This window comes from Chionomys nivalis, chromosome 14 (genome assembly GCF_950005125.1).
Source record: "Chionomys nivalis chromosome 14, mChiNiv1.1, whole genome shotgun sequence".
NCBI classification, from domain to species: Eukaryota; Metazoa; Chordata; class Mammalia; order Rodentia; family Cricetidae; genus Chionomys; species Chionomys nivalis.
Window position 1 is genome coordinate 11,289,221 of NC_080099.1, and position 15,787 is coordinate 11,305,007.

The window sequence follows — 15,787 nt, forward strand, 5'->3', positions numbered from 1 at the left end:
CTGCGTGCTCTCTTTGGGCCAGAGACAAGTACTTGTGACTACGGCTTGGGGACAGTTGTTAGTCCAGCTCCTGTTACCACCTTCCTCCCTGCCCTTTCCCATCCCTCCTCTCCACCCAGGCCTCCTATGACATCTTCCCACCCACGACCTTCCTTACTCAACCAATTCCCAGTGAGAGCCAGGCATTCCTGGTACTACTCCCACTGGCAGAGGTCAGGGCCTGGCTGATTTCATTTACTGAGGGATGCTCAGAATTTATCATAGTGCTCAGAACCGCATGGCACACAATACAACAGCTACTGAATTGGTCTGACTGGAAGAGAATTTAGTTTTCAAAAATAATTAATCCTAGCTGTAACATTTACATACTATCTTATATTATACTGTAACTGAAACAATCTCCTCAATTAGAGCATAAGACTCTAAAAAGTAGAGTAGATGATGGGTAGCTCTGAATTCAGGCTCGTGGATGGCTTACTTAACCCTTGTGAGCCTTGGTTTCCTCATCTACAAAGTGAGACTAATGATTCCAACCCAACAGGGCTGGCTGAGTCCAAGAAAAGATGTGGACGAGTGTTCTCTGGCACACTGTGTCTCTCTGAGCCGCACCTCTTCCTTTGGCCTCCAGTCTCCACTTTATCTGCAATGCTGAACCTGACCCCGCAGGTCAAGGCTCCTTCTCTGCAACCTGCAAGCCTTTGCTCTCTAGGTCTCTTTACATAAAGTCCCTCCCCCATGCCCTCTGTTTTTTGAAGTCTTTTCTGAATTCCTCTGCAGTCAGCGAAGAGCCTTCATGTCTCTGGGTTTCATTTAGAGCTACGCAAGGAACGGCTACTGTCTCATCCTAGGCTACGGAGGGAAGGACGGGGGAATCCAATTCTAGAATTCTGCCTTTCTCAGCAGGCTCCGTGTCTACCACTTATAACAAGTGTGCCACCTCCATGGGGGGAGGGCAGGGTCTACAGGACCCGGTTGGTAGTGATGTCCACAGTTCTGAGTAAAGGACCTTGGACTCCTCTGCTGTCTCCAGTGTGTGTGATTCTGGAGGGTGTTTTCCACCCGGTTTCTCACCTGTAAAATGGACTGGATCTGGCTTGGCGTGGCTTGGGGGAGCTTAGGAAACAGCACCATAGGGATGCCATTCCTGACCAGAGAGAAAGTGTAGCTTTCTTCTCCTTCTCAGTTCATGGTGGGCTTTCAGGGGTCATGGTGCCAGTACCCAGGCTGCTTTTAATTCCTGGAGCTCCACCCAGAGGGGGTTCTTGAGACTCTCATCAGTGAAAACAGGGAGGAGTGGAGCTAAAACTTGAAGCTTTGCAAATTTGCCCCTATCCCGCAAGCATCTCCGCCACCACATCCACTCCCATCCTCGAGCCCTTTCCAAAAAGTCCTTCTGATCTGGAGAAAACTGCCGAATGACTGATCACTTCCTTCCCATTTTAAAATTCCGCAGTTAAAGACGTTTGGAAGTGGCATGGCCCCAGCCAGCAGCGGAACTACACAGAGCCAGGACCAGCTGCTAAACCAAGAGGGCAGCTGCCCCTTGCCTGTCTGTCCTCCAGGCAGCCACAGACCAGTCAGCAGAAGCCAAGATAGGAGTCTGGCGCCTAAGGAATCCTCTCTATGAGGCATGAAGACTATGGGATCCAGCACTGAGATGCTCCAAGCAGGGCTGGGCTGGGTGGTAGGCCACTCTTTCTTGCATCCCGCCTAAGCCAAGCCCCCGGGACTCAGGGATTGCAAGGGCGGGCGACAGAGGCCAGGGAAGGTGAGGGGCGCGCGGGGGGGGGGGGGGGGGCAGGGAAAGCTGGGGACGACAAAGACAGGCGACTTATGAGAAGGTATCCCTGTATTCTCCGTACCTGGTTGCCACACCGCCAGAGCTGTAAGACCCCATCTTGACTCATAGACCAGAAAGTTTTCACCATCTGCCCGCTTAGGATGGAGGGCTGGGCTGTTCTTCCACTTCTTCAGCTCAGATTCGAGCTCCAGGTCCCTGATAGTACACCCTCCACTATGCTTCAGGACGTCTGTGGATCCCCCTTTATTTCTCTGCTCACGTCCTGGGACCAAGAGTTCTGCCAAATTGCCATGGTTTTGTTCCTTAAGTTTTGTATCTGATAGTCGGGCAGACCAACTTGATTTTTTTTTTTAAACCCGGGACGCGGAGTGTGCAGTTTAAACTAGTCGTATTTGTCCGCAAAGGAAGCTGCCAGGAAGGGAGGCCACGGCTGTTGCCGCAGAGTTCTCCAGGTTCTGTCCCAGGTTGGGCCCCCACACCTTCGCACTCTCTTCCAGCAAGGCTAGGGTGAGAAACAACCCAGCTGCGGTGCCTGCTAGCGCCAGCAGGAGCCTGTCCGTGCCCGGAGGCGCCACCCGGGCTACCGGGTCCCCGCCGAGCTAGGCGCCTGCCTTGCTCCGCCGGCTCTCAGTCGGCCTCAGTCCCACCTCCTCCCGACGAACCCTGCGTCCCGGAGCCCTGATCACATCCCCGTCCCCGCCGACCAAGGCCTCAGCAAACCCACCTGGCCGCCCCGGGGACGTCGCACTCGTGCCGGGGCCGTGTCCTGAGCTCCACCAGGGTCCGAGGTTGGCGGTAGCGCTGCTCCGGGAGCCTGCCGCTGCCTGGGAGAGGTTGTCATTGATTTGCGCTGGGCGAGTTAAGCCATTCCAGGAGTGGTTTGGAGCGAGCACTCCCACCCCTCCCTTCAACCAGAAGTATTTGGCAGCCAGCCCCTTTCGTCCACCTGTACTGTTAAACGCGGGACAAGGACCAATTGCTCTAGTGGCTTTTTCTACATTTCTTTAGAATACGTAAATCAACCTTTTGGGGAAGGCAACACAGAAATGAAAGCAAGGGCGGTGGAGTTTTTCTTTCCTCCTCTCTTAACCCGGGTCTCCCCACCCCACCCCACCCTTTCTCTAATATTTCACAAAAAGCTTTACCACTTATCTCCAGGCAAGGGAGGCATTTTATTATTATTGTTTTATTCAATCCTCTGTGTCTGTGTTTTATTTTTAGAGGCAATTTTGTTTCCATTTGCCTGAAACCTGAGCCCAATAAAATTACTAGAATTATATGTTTTCTCCTTAAAGGGTCGTGATTGTAACTTAACCAAATCAAACACTGTATGGCAATCACTCAAACCACAAAAAAAGTGGGGGGTGCTAGTGGTAAGCATGGAACTGCAGATCCTGGGGTCGTTGGGCCTGGCCTGGGTGGGGTCACGAGGCCTACAGGGGCACCCACTACTCACCCTTGCCATCAGCTAGCATTCACTTCACAGTCTGACTCAATGCCATCCACTTGGGGTGGGCTGGCCACCATCACAGAGGTGTGGCCCGCACCCTCTCCCCAGTCTACCACACCACACCCTTTTTGTAAACTGCCATCTGGGAGGGAGTCTCTGGCTGGCTGACTCCTCAGGGCTCCTTCCCCTGGAGCTGCCTGGTCACCTGGGGGAAATGGCTATTAACTCTTGAACAGCTGGCTGTTCTCAAGAATCCGGGAGGAGCCAGGGAGAGAGTCCTTGTTGACCAGACCAGATGTCCCATGTGTCACAAACCACAGGAGACCCTGGGATGCCTGGCCTTCTACATCACTCTTCCAATGGCAGGCCAGAAGCCCTAGTATATCCTGCAGCCAAACCACAGGAACTCACAAAGAATTAGCACTGGGGCCGTGAGCTGGAGAACCCCCCAGAAGATGCTCCCACTAAAATATGTCTGTCACTCCTGCCTAAAATCCATATTAAATTCACGTCCTCTTGGAGTGTGTCCTGTGTATAACCCATCCAGGCAGGCATATAGAAAGGGTCTCTCTGGAGTTCTGGCAGAAGCCAGAGCGCTGAGGACCCAGGTTCCCATGGAGCCTGGAATGAACTTGTCAGCTTCTCCAAGCAGCCCAGGAGGCGGTGTGAGGGATTAGGTGATGAGGGGAGGGAGGGGACGCATCATCAGAGCAGGTAACTAGTCTCCAAGATCAAGTGAGTCTATCATCATTATCAGAATGGCATCATCAGAGCAGGTAACTAGTCTCCAAGATCAAGTGAGTCTATCATCATTATCAGAATGGCATCATCAGAGCAGGTAACTAGTCTCCAAGATCAAGTGAGTCTATCATTATCAGAATGGCATAGTCTTGGGAGAAAACCGAAGAATGAAAAGTTTGCCCACAAAGTCACTGGTTATGCAAATATATAACCAGGGAAATTGCACTCCACTCCCAGACCTGGGTAGGTAAATGGGTCAAAATAAGATTCCAATGGAGTTGGTACCCATCCAGAAATGTTCCTTGTGTATGTACCCAAGGTTTGCCGCAGCAGCTGCAGGCAGGAGAGTGTGATGGGAGCCACTGGTGGGGCTGCACCCGGTGGAGGATGGGAGAGTGTGGGGCAAAGGGCATAAGGCGCCAACTCCTGAAGAGCAGGGTGTGACTTCTACAGAGTGCCAAGGGACCATGGCGGATAGAAGCCAGGCTTCTGTGCACAGGCAGGCCAGAAGTTTATGCAGCTGTGGGAAGGCGGGCATGTGGGAGGAGAGCTGGGGAGTGAAGACCGGGAGGGGGAGTCCCGGGCAAGTAGACAGCTGGCCTGGCTCTGAGGGTCCTCTTAGTGGGTCAGATAGTAGGTGGGGGTCTACGGGGTAAAGCCAGTTCACAGACACAGTTTCAGGGCAGGGTAGGGCCTGCCTTTTGGAGGAGAGACACAGGGAGCCTTGGAGCATTTTTAATAAAAAAAAAAAAAAACCGGCTGAAGCAGGGGTATGCGAAGAGTGTGGGCAAAAGGCTGCAGGAGGGCTGATGTGGGAAGGGTTGGGAGAGGGGAGGTGGCTGCCTATCCCAAGCAGCCCTTCCTCATAGGACTCCAGCCAGCTTTGAAAGGAGTGTCTGGGAAGGCCAGAGGGTGGTGCCAGGGCCACCGAACTTACAGCCAAGAGCCAGGAGGAGAGCTGGCTAATGTCCAGTCTACCCGCTGGGTCCTGTAGTGGACAGTCGGTGTCATGCTTCCCTCCCTCTTAATCACTGTGTATGCCCTGCTGGGACACTCCCTTTGAAATAGCTTCAGGGGGGAAATGGGGAGTACCGCCCCTTGAGCCTTACTCTGTGCCAGCTCCCTCCTGGGAACAGGAACATAAATAAAAGCAAGCCAGAGAGGGTTGGTAGGCAGAGGGGCATAGGGAGGCTCCCAAACCACCCGCGGAAGGGGCTCTGGGCAGGGCAGCTCTAGACCTGTGATTGCCCATTTCCTTGTAGGCTGGTTCCTTCCTCCTTCCTGCTCTCCACGGCCCCTCCCTCTTACTCACACAGCTCTTTTATTCTCTCCCTCCTGCCCTCCATCAGCTGGTCCCCCCACCCCTGACTCCTGCCATGTCCTGCCAGGTCACGCCAGCCATAGCCCTGGCAAGCAGGCTGGATGCACAGGCGCGTCGACTCTTGCTGGCCCCAAGTCACTTCTAGCAATCCAGTGACGCAAGGGCTCCTACCTCAGACACAGGCATGGGGCAGGGTATGTTGAAGCTCCACAATCAAATGACCTACTGTCCTTACAGGAAACCCAGGCAGGGCCTGCTTGTCACTGTGATGTGGCAACATAGACAGCTTCTATACATGGGCCACACGGAGCACAGTGTCCACATATGCAGACATAAGGAACAAGACACATACCTGAGCTATGCCCAGCGAAAAGCGACAGAACGTTTGTCAAGGGCCTACTCCCCCATTCAGACCTCACACGGATGCCATGAGGGAGCTCCTATTGCCTCGCTGTCATACCCATGGGGAAACTGGGGCTCCAAGAGCTCTTAGGACCTGCTCAAGGTCACAGCCTGATACGTAATAAAACTGGTGGCCACACCTTGGTTTCCACACCTCTGGTGCCCAAGGGCTACCCTGGATGGAGTTCAAGCCCCAGATCTTTGTCTAGGTATACTGTTTGTTCTCTATATAGCTGGGCTTGGCTCATGTGTGCCTCAGTTTCTCCACCTGACGAACATTAGGGCAGTGTCTCTTACTAACCCCAGAAGGTATTATTACACAGAAGATTGGACTTGGCTGTAGCCCTAGAGAATGCCCTTGTCACAGGGAACTAGTATCACTCAAGCTGGGGATGAGTCAAGGTTCCTGTCTCCGTCTCCTTCTTGGCCCCTCTTTGCCCATAACCAATTAGCCACGAGCTAGTCTATTTCCACAACAGATTACAAATCTCTTCCAGCTACCCCTTTGCATCCCCAATGTCCCCTCTCCCCGAAGCCCTCACAATCACTCTGTTGAGACTTGAGACTTATTATTATTGTTGTTGTTGTTGACAAGGTTTCTCTGTAGCTTTGGTGTTTTGGAGCCTGTCCTGGAACTAGCTCTTGTAGACTAGGTTGGCCTTGAACTAACAGAGATCCACCTGCCTCTGCCTCCCGAGTACTGGGATTAAAGGTGTGCACCACCACTGCCAGGCTCTGTAGAGCCATTTTATCCTATCTCTCTGACCCATCCCTACCTGGCTCATTAGCCCCATATCACGTGACTACCCACAGAATCTGATGAAAACGTGAATTCAGTCCTGGTATATCAACAGTAGAATATTTGCTTCACATACCCGAAGTTCCAGGTATGATCACCAGCACAATAAAAGAAATCAGAGTGTGTACAGGACACTTGCATTGCTCTCTGGACTGTGTATCAAGGCCACAGACACTTTGAAACCCCAGCTGCTCTCTCCAAATCGCCTCCCTCCTGCCCCATACTCTTGTCATAGGCAGGCAGGTCACATTCCCTTTCCTTGGCTTTCATTCCCTGACCTGAAATGCTTTCTTCCACCTCAGGTCTCCCATAAATGTCACCCCTCTCAAACAGGGCTTTCCAGACCTCACAGATAAACCAGGAGCTCCCCTTCCTGTCCCAGGTCTTTGGTCGCCGATAGGCTTTATTTTATGTCGTCTGTTGATTGCATTCTTTCACTGTCCCTCCTTTAGAACAGAGGTTCCCCGAGGGCCGGGACCTGGCATGTGGCAGGCACAGGACTGTTGTGTGTGATGGCTGCTGTCAGACAGAACTGACAGTTTGGGAAGCACCACACTGGATCTGGTCGGGGCTTTACCATGGGTAAGCTGTGCACCCCTGGGGATGTTCTGTGCCCTTGGTGATGGCGTGTGCCTCTCCAGAGCCTCAGCCTCGGCCTCTGCAAATGAGGAGCGTGGATGTGATGCTGAGGGTGAGACTCTGAGCACGGATGCTCCACATCCAGACCTATTGGTCCTGAGAGAACTAGTGGAAGGGGATGACAAGCAGGAAGCCTTCTGGCTATGGTGCTCTGGGTCTGGCTGTGTTGTTTAGACCCTAGACATTTGGTCCAAGACATTTTGAAATGACTGGAGGACTGAAAACATTATCATATCCCTGATAGAAGACTTGGCGATGGTCTGCAATGCTACCCTGCCCCATTGCGGACAAGCCACTCACGCTTGGAAACTGAGCTCTTCTGGAGAGAGATTCAGCACGGCAACTGCTTTCCCCATAGCCATTTGCTCCTGGTATACTGACTCCGAGGGTCCAGACTGATGGTGGTGACAACTGGTATATACACAGACAGAAAGTGTTCATTTCAACTTCCTGGGGGTGTTCTAAACCCGCTGTCTTTATTGTTGCTGTTATTGCTACTATTACTATTTGGCAGTGCTAGGGATCAAACCTAGGGCTCTTTGCCCTTTAGACAACTGCTCTACCACTGAGTCCCATCCTCGGTCCTAAGTGTGGTGTCTTATTTGGGCCATTACAATAGGCTTTGAGAATATCCCTAAAAGGACCTGGGTCCCTTTGCAGATGAGGAAAGCCAGGCCCAGATTAAAAAGTGAATGGCAGAAAAAGGAGCCCTTTGACACCGATAAGGAAAACTCCTAGTGAGATTCAGGATCTACCAAAAATTTATTTAGTGTTTTTCCATGTTAGAGAAAACTTATGAAACCAGGGAGGCCACCCAAAGTGAGACAGGTGGATATCTGTGGCAGCATGGGCAGCTGGTCTCCACTCCTCCTCTCTGAAGGGCCCCACACTGCATTTCGTCTTCACTGATAACAGCCCATCTTGAACTAGTTAGGTGAAGAACAAACATTTAATCAAAGTTTGAGGGAGACAGAAGCCCCAGGAACGGGAGCAATAGGACGATTATGGCCCTTCCCACAAAGATTCATTCGGAGGACCCCACCAGCCTGTCTCGGTAGCTTCTCCAGGTTCTACTCTAACAAGACAAGACCTCGACTCTGAAGCTCTGGTGGTCTCTGCAATCATCCTGTGTTCTCCCTCTGAGCCACAAGCAGCACTCACTCAAGTGCATTAAAGGTCCTGAAATAAAAAGCCATCGCTGTTTAGCATCAACAGAGAGGGAGCCACTGCGGGTCTCGGCTCCACCTCAGCAACCCTGCGTGTGGTCGCCCAGTTTATCCGAATCTGCCAGCTGCCCCTGTGTTTTCGCAGCAGACCCAGTCATTGGCAGCCTCCCCAAGCGCCTCCATTTCTCCAAGTACCCGGCAACCATCCAGAGAAGTAGACCCCTGGGGCTGCCTGGCCATTAGCTGCCCTGTCCTGTGGGAGTTGGAGGATGAGGGTGAGGGACCGTGGCCCCAAGGGGAAGGACCAAACGTCTTTTGAGACTGCCTCTCACGGCTTGTTCCTGGGCCAGCTGGTGCTTGTCTGGGGCCAGGGAGCCTCTGAGGGGAGGTGGTGATTAAGCATGGGTGCTGGAGTGTTTGCCCTTGGGGAAGTGAGGAAAGGACTCTGCCACGGGGACAAGGAGAGGCTCCGAGCTTGGCTGGCTATGTGGGTAGTGGGGCGGGGCGTGCGGGGGTGGGGGAAGCAGTGTCCTAGCCCTCTGCCCAAGGTCTGACTTCCTTTGGCATTGTATGGCACTCAGGGCAGGAGGTGGAAAGGGTGCCAACCAGGAGCTTGAGCTAAGCCTGGCCAGGGTGGGGCTGGGCCTGTCACCACCGGAGCAGGCTGGTAGCAGAGGGCGGGAGGAGGCTAGGTCAGACCTTGGCTAAGGTGGGGCCATAGCAGAAAGAGGGGGCGTCAACTGGGGGATGGGTGGGCTCCCCTTCTTTCCCCACCTCACACCCCTCCTACTCCCTCATTCCCCCTCTTCCCCTTGCTTTTTCACAGGTATGCACTACCCGGCTCCCTATCCCTCCCCATTCCCACCAGGACCTAGGCTTTGGCTGTAAAATGACAACAAAGCTCTATGCTGCCCCCAGAGCTGAGCTTCCAGCAGAGGGACAATAGACTTGTGAGTATCTACTAAGTCCTCAGGAGGCCATTCAGCTCCCTGTCCCTTCCACAGCACAAAACCTCTCACCCTGGCCGATCCTCGACCTGGGACACTAGCAGAGCAGGAACTGTGACGCCCTTGTACAGTGAGGAAATGGGCTGGAGGGTGGGAAGGTGACTTACTCAAGGTCACCCTGGGAGGAGGCCTGACTCCGTGCCCAGTGTTCCTGCTGCCTGCTCTCTTCCCCAGCAGAAAAGGCTTAACCCTGTGTTCCTTACAGACAATATCTCTTTCAAAGAAACGTTTGTACATAGAAAATTTAAAAAAAAAAAAAAAGAGCAAAAAACTTCAACCTAGACAAGCTGGGAATTTGCTTAACATTAAATGAATATTTGGTGTTTGGTGTGTAAGACAGGCTCCCCAGGGGTCCAGCTGCTGCTCTCTGGCCTTGACCCACACTCCCTTGGGTAGACATGTTGAAATCTGACCTGTCCTCTCTGGGTCCTTTGTATCTGTGAATTCCCATTGCCCAGTTAGGTTACTAGGACCCTGCAGACATAAGAAATATTCCCTGGGTGTGAAGAGTCTATCCTTAGCCAAATTTTAGGCATGGTCCTCCAAGCCTTCTTTACTAGGCCATGTCTTTAAACTCAGTCTTGGATCTACCTAGACCAATCTCAACAAAAACCTGCTAAGTCTGGGAAGAATGCTGTCAACCCCATATCAACTCACTCTGGCTGCCTTCTGGGAGAGTCCTAAGCTTGCTGAGCAAGAATTTGAAGCTTTCTCTTATTATTTTCTACCCACCCCACCCCACCCCCACCCCCACTCCATTTGTGTCCCACCGTTCAGAGCTGAGCCCAGTCTCTCTCCTGTTGCAGCCAGGGCTCAGCTACAATCAAAGCCAGAAGGGAAAAACTACCCTACTGCAATAGCCCCAGTAAGGGTCTTCTTGGCCATTTTAGCAACTGTATGAATAACTGTTCTCCTTAAAGCTATCAGCTCAGACTCACATTTAGTTCTGACCTCCAGATTCGCATCCAGCACCCCAAGTTCTCCTTTAATTGGAGTGACCAGAGAGACCCATGGCTGATCCAATACAGAGCTCCAGCTGACTGCCCTCGGAGACACAGTCAGGGTAAATTTTTGTATTTTTATCCTTAAGTTTCTGAGAACACGCCCCCAGGCTAGGTTAGAGTTCCAAAGTTCTTTGGCCAAAAGGTTCTTGTTTGAAACAAACCTTCCTAGATGGAAATATCTTCCATCTTCCCTGGCGATTTACTCCCCGTCTCCAGAGCAGGAGCTTTTGAGTCCAGAGCTGTGCCAGAGTCAGAGGCAACTGAAGACCCATTAGAGCGAGAAGCTCAAAGGCAGAGGATGAGGGAAAGCCAGGGCTTCTTCGTTTGGGAGGTATCAGTAGCTGAGCTTCTGAGCTGACCCCACCTCAGCCCTGCCGACCTCATGCTCCAGCTCCAAGCAAGACTACAGCACTAGCTCCGCCTTCTTCTCTTTTATTGGCATAATTAATTAGATAAGACAACTTTTGAATTTTAATGTGGCTTCTCCTGGAGGTCTCTTTCCTTCTGTTATCCCTTGCAGCCTCCGCTTGGCTCCCCCAGTCTGGCCATATGCTCTGCTGTCAGCCCCTCCCTCCTCGCCTCAGCTTTATCCCCCTCACTGCAGTCTCCCAACTCCTCAGACACTTGAACTTTAGTCTCTGAACTCTCCTGAGGGAATCACAAGCAACTATATATCAGGGTAAAAGACAACCTTGAAAGGCTCCTCCATAAATATCGGTAGCAAGCTCTGGTCTTCCTATTGAGTGCTAAGCATACACCCTTAGCTCATTCCATCTGTCAGAAACCAGCTCTGATGAACAGGAAATGAAACCAAGTCGAGGGTCAGCTATAGTGTACAAACCAAGGCGTTTACATCGCTACGTTTGCATGACTTACAGTTGAGACTTAAGCAAAACTATAGTGTCAGTTTGTGTCTGTTTATGTATTCATGTATGCCTGTCATATATATGTAGTACTCTTCTATGTGGTACTATCAAATTCACTTATAAAACTCTCTAAGACAGCTGTATTCAAACTGGTTTAGATAAAGTATACTTGTCTCTTTTTGTCTGTCAGCTCACTTTCTACAATTTTAGCTACTGACAGTCAACTAGAATCCAAAAATATCCATATCTGGAGATTTCCAGAAAGAAACAGTTTATCGAATTTTAAATATATTTTTTGGGCGGTTACTTGAGCATAAATATTGTGAAAGGGTAACAGTTGGTTTGTTAAATGAGATGGCTACGAGGTAATCAGCGCCTGGGTGGCATACATACATGGGATACACCGGATGAAGGGAAGACTCACATCCTAGGCATGACAAACGGGAAGGCATGAGATTTTCTCAGGTCATACAGAATGACAACCTGGATATCAATGGAAGTAAGCAGTGGCCTCATGTTAGAGCGAACAACCTGCACTGTGCACCTCTGTGCACCTCAGATCACCCATCAGGTAGATGTTGGGTTTTGTCTCCCGTCTTCACATCAGGACACAATATGGTATGTTGAGAGAGGAGACTGCATTTACCTGCATTTTATTTAGGACCGTTCTATTTTTTTCATTATTAGTTATTGTTGTTAAGTAAGAACTGTCACTAATTTCCAAGTTAAACTTTATATAAGCATGCAAAGATAGGAAAAATAGCATATTGTTTTAGGAGTTCAGTGTCGGGGGGGTCTTAGAACATACTATTACAACTGCTTATATAGATTAAATACTCCTAAAACTCTCAAACATACACGTTTATTCAAATGTTTTTCAAGTTCATGTAATTTAGGCAAACTTTTTACAAATAAATCAGTTTTAATATTGCTGGTTTCATAAAACTAGCCATGCATCATTAAGCATAACACAAGCATATATTTTTTATTTAATGTTCTTTTTCATATATCTGTCTAACATGTATGTGTTCTTAAAAAAAAACAGCTAGCAGGGAAACAACTTAAATTAATGGACATCTCTGTTTAATGTCTTATACAGTTTTTTTGAACAATCAAAGTATACCCACTAGAAACATGTGTACCGACTGTAAGTGGGAGAAACATTTTATGAATAGACTTTCCGATAATAATTATACTGTGGGTTGGATAAGGATATTTTCAAATATCCTTAGTAACTTTCTATCTTAGATCTGTGCTAAATTAAACCAAGTAACAGATCTTCATTAAAGGTCTAGGTCACTTCTAAGTAAGATGAGCTACTGAGGTATAGGAGTCACCAAGCTCAAGGTTATCGTTAATGCCCTGGGGTCCTTATTTTTATATTTTTATGTACTGTGAAATAGCATAGTCCAAAAATGGGAGATAAAATACTTATAAATTTTCTGGTTTGCTACAAAATCCTGGTATGTGATAGGTGACTAGCTATTTCAAATCCTGAATCAAATGCTGACATTGAATTGATTTCAAAGGATATTTTCTCTCACCTTGTAAAAAAAAGCATGTTAAAAGACAATTATGAGTCAGGCTTAGTGGCTCATGCCTGTAATCCCAGCACTTGAGAGCCTGAGGCAGGAGAATGGCTATCAGCTTGGGGCTAGCCTAGATTATACAGAGAGTTTTAGGTCAGTCTGAGCTACACTGTCGAAGCCTGTCTCCAAACAGCACAACAATGGTTTATCTGATGGGCTAACCTGCAGGAAAAGTATTATCAAATGCAAGAAGATACTTTATTCTTCTTGTGTGACATGTGTGGGGGTAAATGGTATTAGTGGAAACATTTTGGAAGCTGCATGAAGGTCTTCAGATGTGTGGCTACCCTTGCTGTTCGTGACGTGCCTGGTAGAATAAACCATAACTTTGAAAACTGTTTTCAAATACCATGCCACTGGAGTATCCAGACTTCCTAGCAAATTAATTCTGATCAGATCTTTGACCATACCCTCTTAACTGTCCCATGTGGAAAATGTCTGCCTTACTGAGTCTTATCTGAAAGAGACTGCCACCAACTACTTCCAGAGCTGTCTTCAGCAGAAAGGGAATTTCTCAGTTCTTCCCACGGAAGGAACTGTGTGGTACATTCTCTAGGGTCCAGGCTTCTGGTGGTTTTCCTTTAGTAACAGTGAGCCTGGCATTAGAGCAAAGCAGGACTTCCTGACTTCCGGACTGATCCCACTAATGCCAGGGGAAGCAAACCCAGGAGGGATGAAGGCTGCTGCTGCTGCTACTTTGGGGCACTCCTTTTTCTTGCATCAAGCTCTCCAGACCCTACAGCCATTAGCTAATGAAACATCCACCTTTTCCTTGTGTCTAAGCTGCCAGATTCAGAATGTTTTCTGTTGGAGGAAGATCGGCTATCGGTACACATTCAGTACGAATTAGCTCTCTTTGTAACAGAACGTGATTAGAAACACTGAATGAATATAAGACTGACCGGATGGTCAGATTTGAGGATGTGACATGAGATATGATCAGGTGTTCCAAGGAGCTAAGGGCGACTTCAAAGAGCCAGTGCTTACGGAGCCCTCTTGGGAAAATCAGCCTAGAGCCTGGCTTCTACATGTGTAACAAAGATCACTTCTGGATAGCCCAGAAATTTAGTATATTTGGATATTTATGGATGTGTGTGTGTATGGAGAGGAGAGAGAGAGAGAGAGAGAGAGAGAGAGAGAGAGACAGAGAGAGAGAGAGAGAGGTGAGATATGTGAGACACACACACACACAAACATCTCTCCCAGAGGTACATCGGTGGTAAGTTCTGATTTACTTCCCAACTATGAGAACCTTATCAGGGTGCAGCCTCAGAGTCCATAGGTTAACTTCCCACCTAGCAAATTTAAAAAAAAAATCCTAAGTTATCAGTTACCATTCTTGGTGCACCCATGCTCACAATCTGACCAAATCGAATGAGACCAGACTTGTTCTATAAATGAAGATAATCTTACATTGATGGTCTCTGTTAAAAACCACAGAGCGACTATAGAAGGTAATCTTGTAATCTGACAGAAAGCGCTAGTACACCCTTAAAGGCCAGTAGTATCTGTACCCTTCATTAGCTGTGGGGTTATGAGGGAGGGTGTGCATGCGCGCGCGTGTGTGCGCGCGCGTGTGTGTGTGTGTGTGTGTGTGTGTGTGTGTGTGTGTGTGTGCGCACATTGATGGGCACAGGAGCAGGTGGTGAATCTAGGTGAGGAGGCATGGTGAATAGAAGGACCAGTTGGGTGGCTGATTGCTGGACGGGACAAGAACGTTTACCTGTACTTTGTGGCATCCACACCACATGGAGCACACGCTCTACCTCCCAGGTACTCAGGCAGAGACTGGACTCGCTTCACTATGCTGTAACCAGCTGGTCAGTGATGGATACCGCGTGTGGCTGAGTTGTTCACAGCCCCTCCGCAAAGGCCAGACAAATTGGAGGGTATAGTGGCTCTGCTCAGTAACCCTGGTCTTACTGCGAGGCCACTGGGATTGGGATCTCTGAATTGCAGCTAGGCATTTTCTACAACCTCAGGTTAGCCTTCTAGGATGGATAGGAGGACAGAGCAGAACTAAGTAGCCACTACAGGATCAAAACAATGTACTTGGCTTCCTGAAAAAAATCACATTAAAGAAAAGACTCATTGTTCATCCCAGAGGCAGGAAAATAATCATGGCAGCTGTGTAACCATGCTTAGAGTTTTGCACATATTATTTTTTATATATAGTCAACAACAACCCCATAAAGTCAGTATATCATTCTCTTTTTTACAGAAGAACAACTTTGATCCAGGATCTGAACTCAGCTCACATTTATTAACTCCAAACTCAGCCTCAAGCATGGGGAACTGGTTATTTGGGGCTCTTAATGCAATAGGAGAAATCAGAGCAAGGTAGAAGGCAATCACAGCAGAAGGGAAACATGAGCCAAGGCTCTTGCTTGAGTCTGTGGATGCAGTTTGGGGGCATCTGGTAACAGAGAAGCAACAGCTTCCTGACCATCAGGTTTACAGAGACACACATTGCAAGCCTGAGGTAACTGTAAAGTCCTTGACAGGCCGAGTCTCACTGAGGAGAGAGCACTGCAGTAAGCAACAGAGGGACCAGCTGCTCTTGGAGCCACTGCCAATTCTCCTGGATACATGGGTGTCCAGGATATAGATTCCTGGGACTTACATGGGCCTACGGAATTGGAATTTGAACCCCAAATCTGCATTCTCATAGGTTTACCAGTGGGTGTGGATGAAGCAGTGTTGGTGGGTACTTGGGTTTGGCTGAACTTCCATACTTAGGCAATGCCATGGTTGGGATGGTACCCGGAGAGTTCATGGGCCAGGGGGTTTGCCAGTTCTAGTTCTCCAACCTCCCACCAGGCTGAAATACTTTATCAAGGCTGACCAGTCTGGGTCCTAGTCATTCTTTCGGCTCCTACTTTTGACACAATGTCCTGTGTTGGCCGCATACAGCTCCGTGTTCCTCCTGGCACTTCTCTTTTGAGGGCTGGGCCTCCCTGTTCTGCCCATCCTTCATGCTCCTTCCTCTGGTCAGACAGGGG

General features: G+C 49.4%; 1 protein-coding gene across 2 annotated transcripts in view; it reads right to left on the reverse strand.

The window, feature by feature from the left end:
- The window catches only part of Zbtb7c (zinc finger and BTB domain containing 7C), a 233,942-nt gene that overhangs the window by 80,856 nt on the left and 137,299 nt on the right, over positions 1 to 15,787 (reverse strand). Inside the window, exon 1 of one of the 2 annotated variants that reach the window (XM_057788857.1) lies at positions 2,526 to 2,579. The exons of the other annotated variant lie outside the window; for it this stretch is intronic. The gene's annotated coding sequence lies outside the window, so the exon portion shown is untranslated. Of the gene's footprint in view, positions 1 to 2,525; positions 2,580 to 15,787 lie in introns of those variants that run through there. 2 annotated transcript variants of the gene reach the window in all.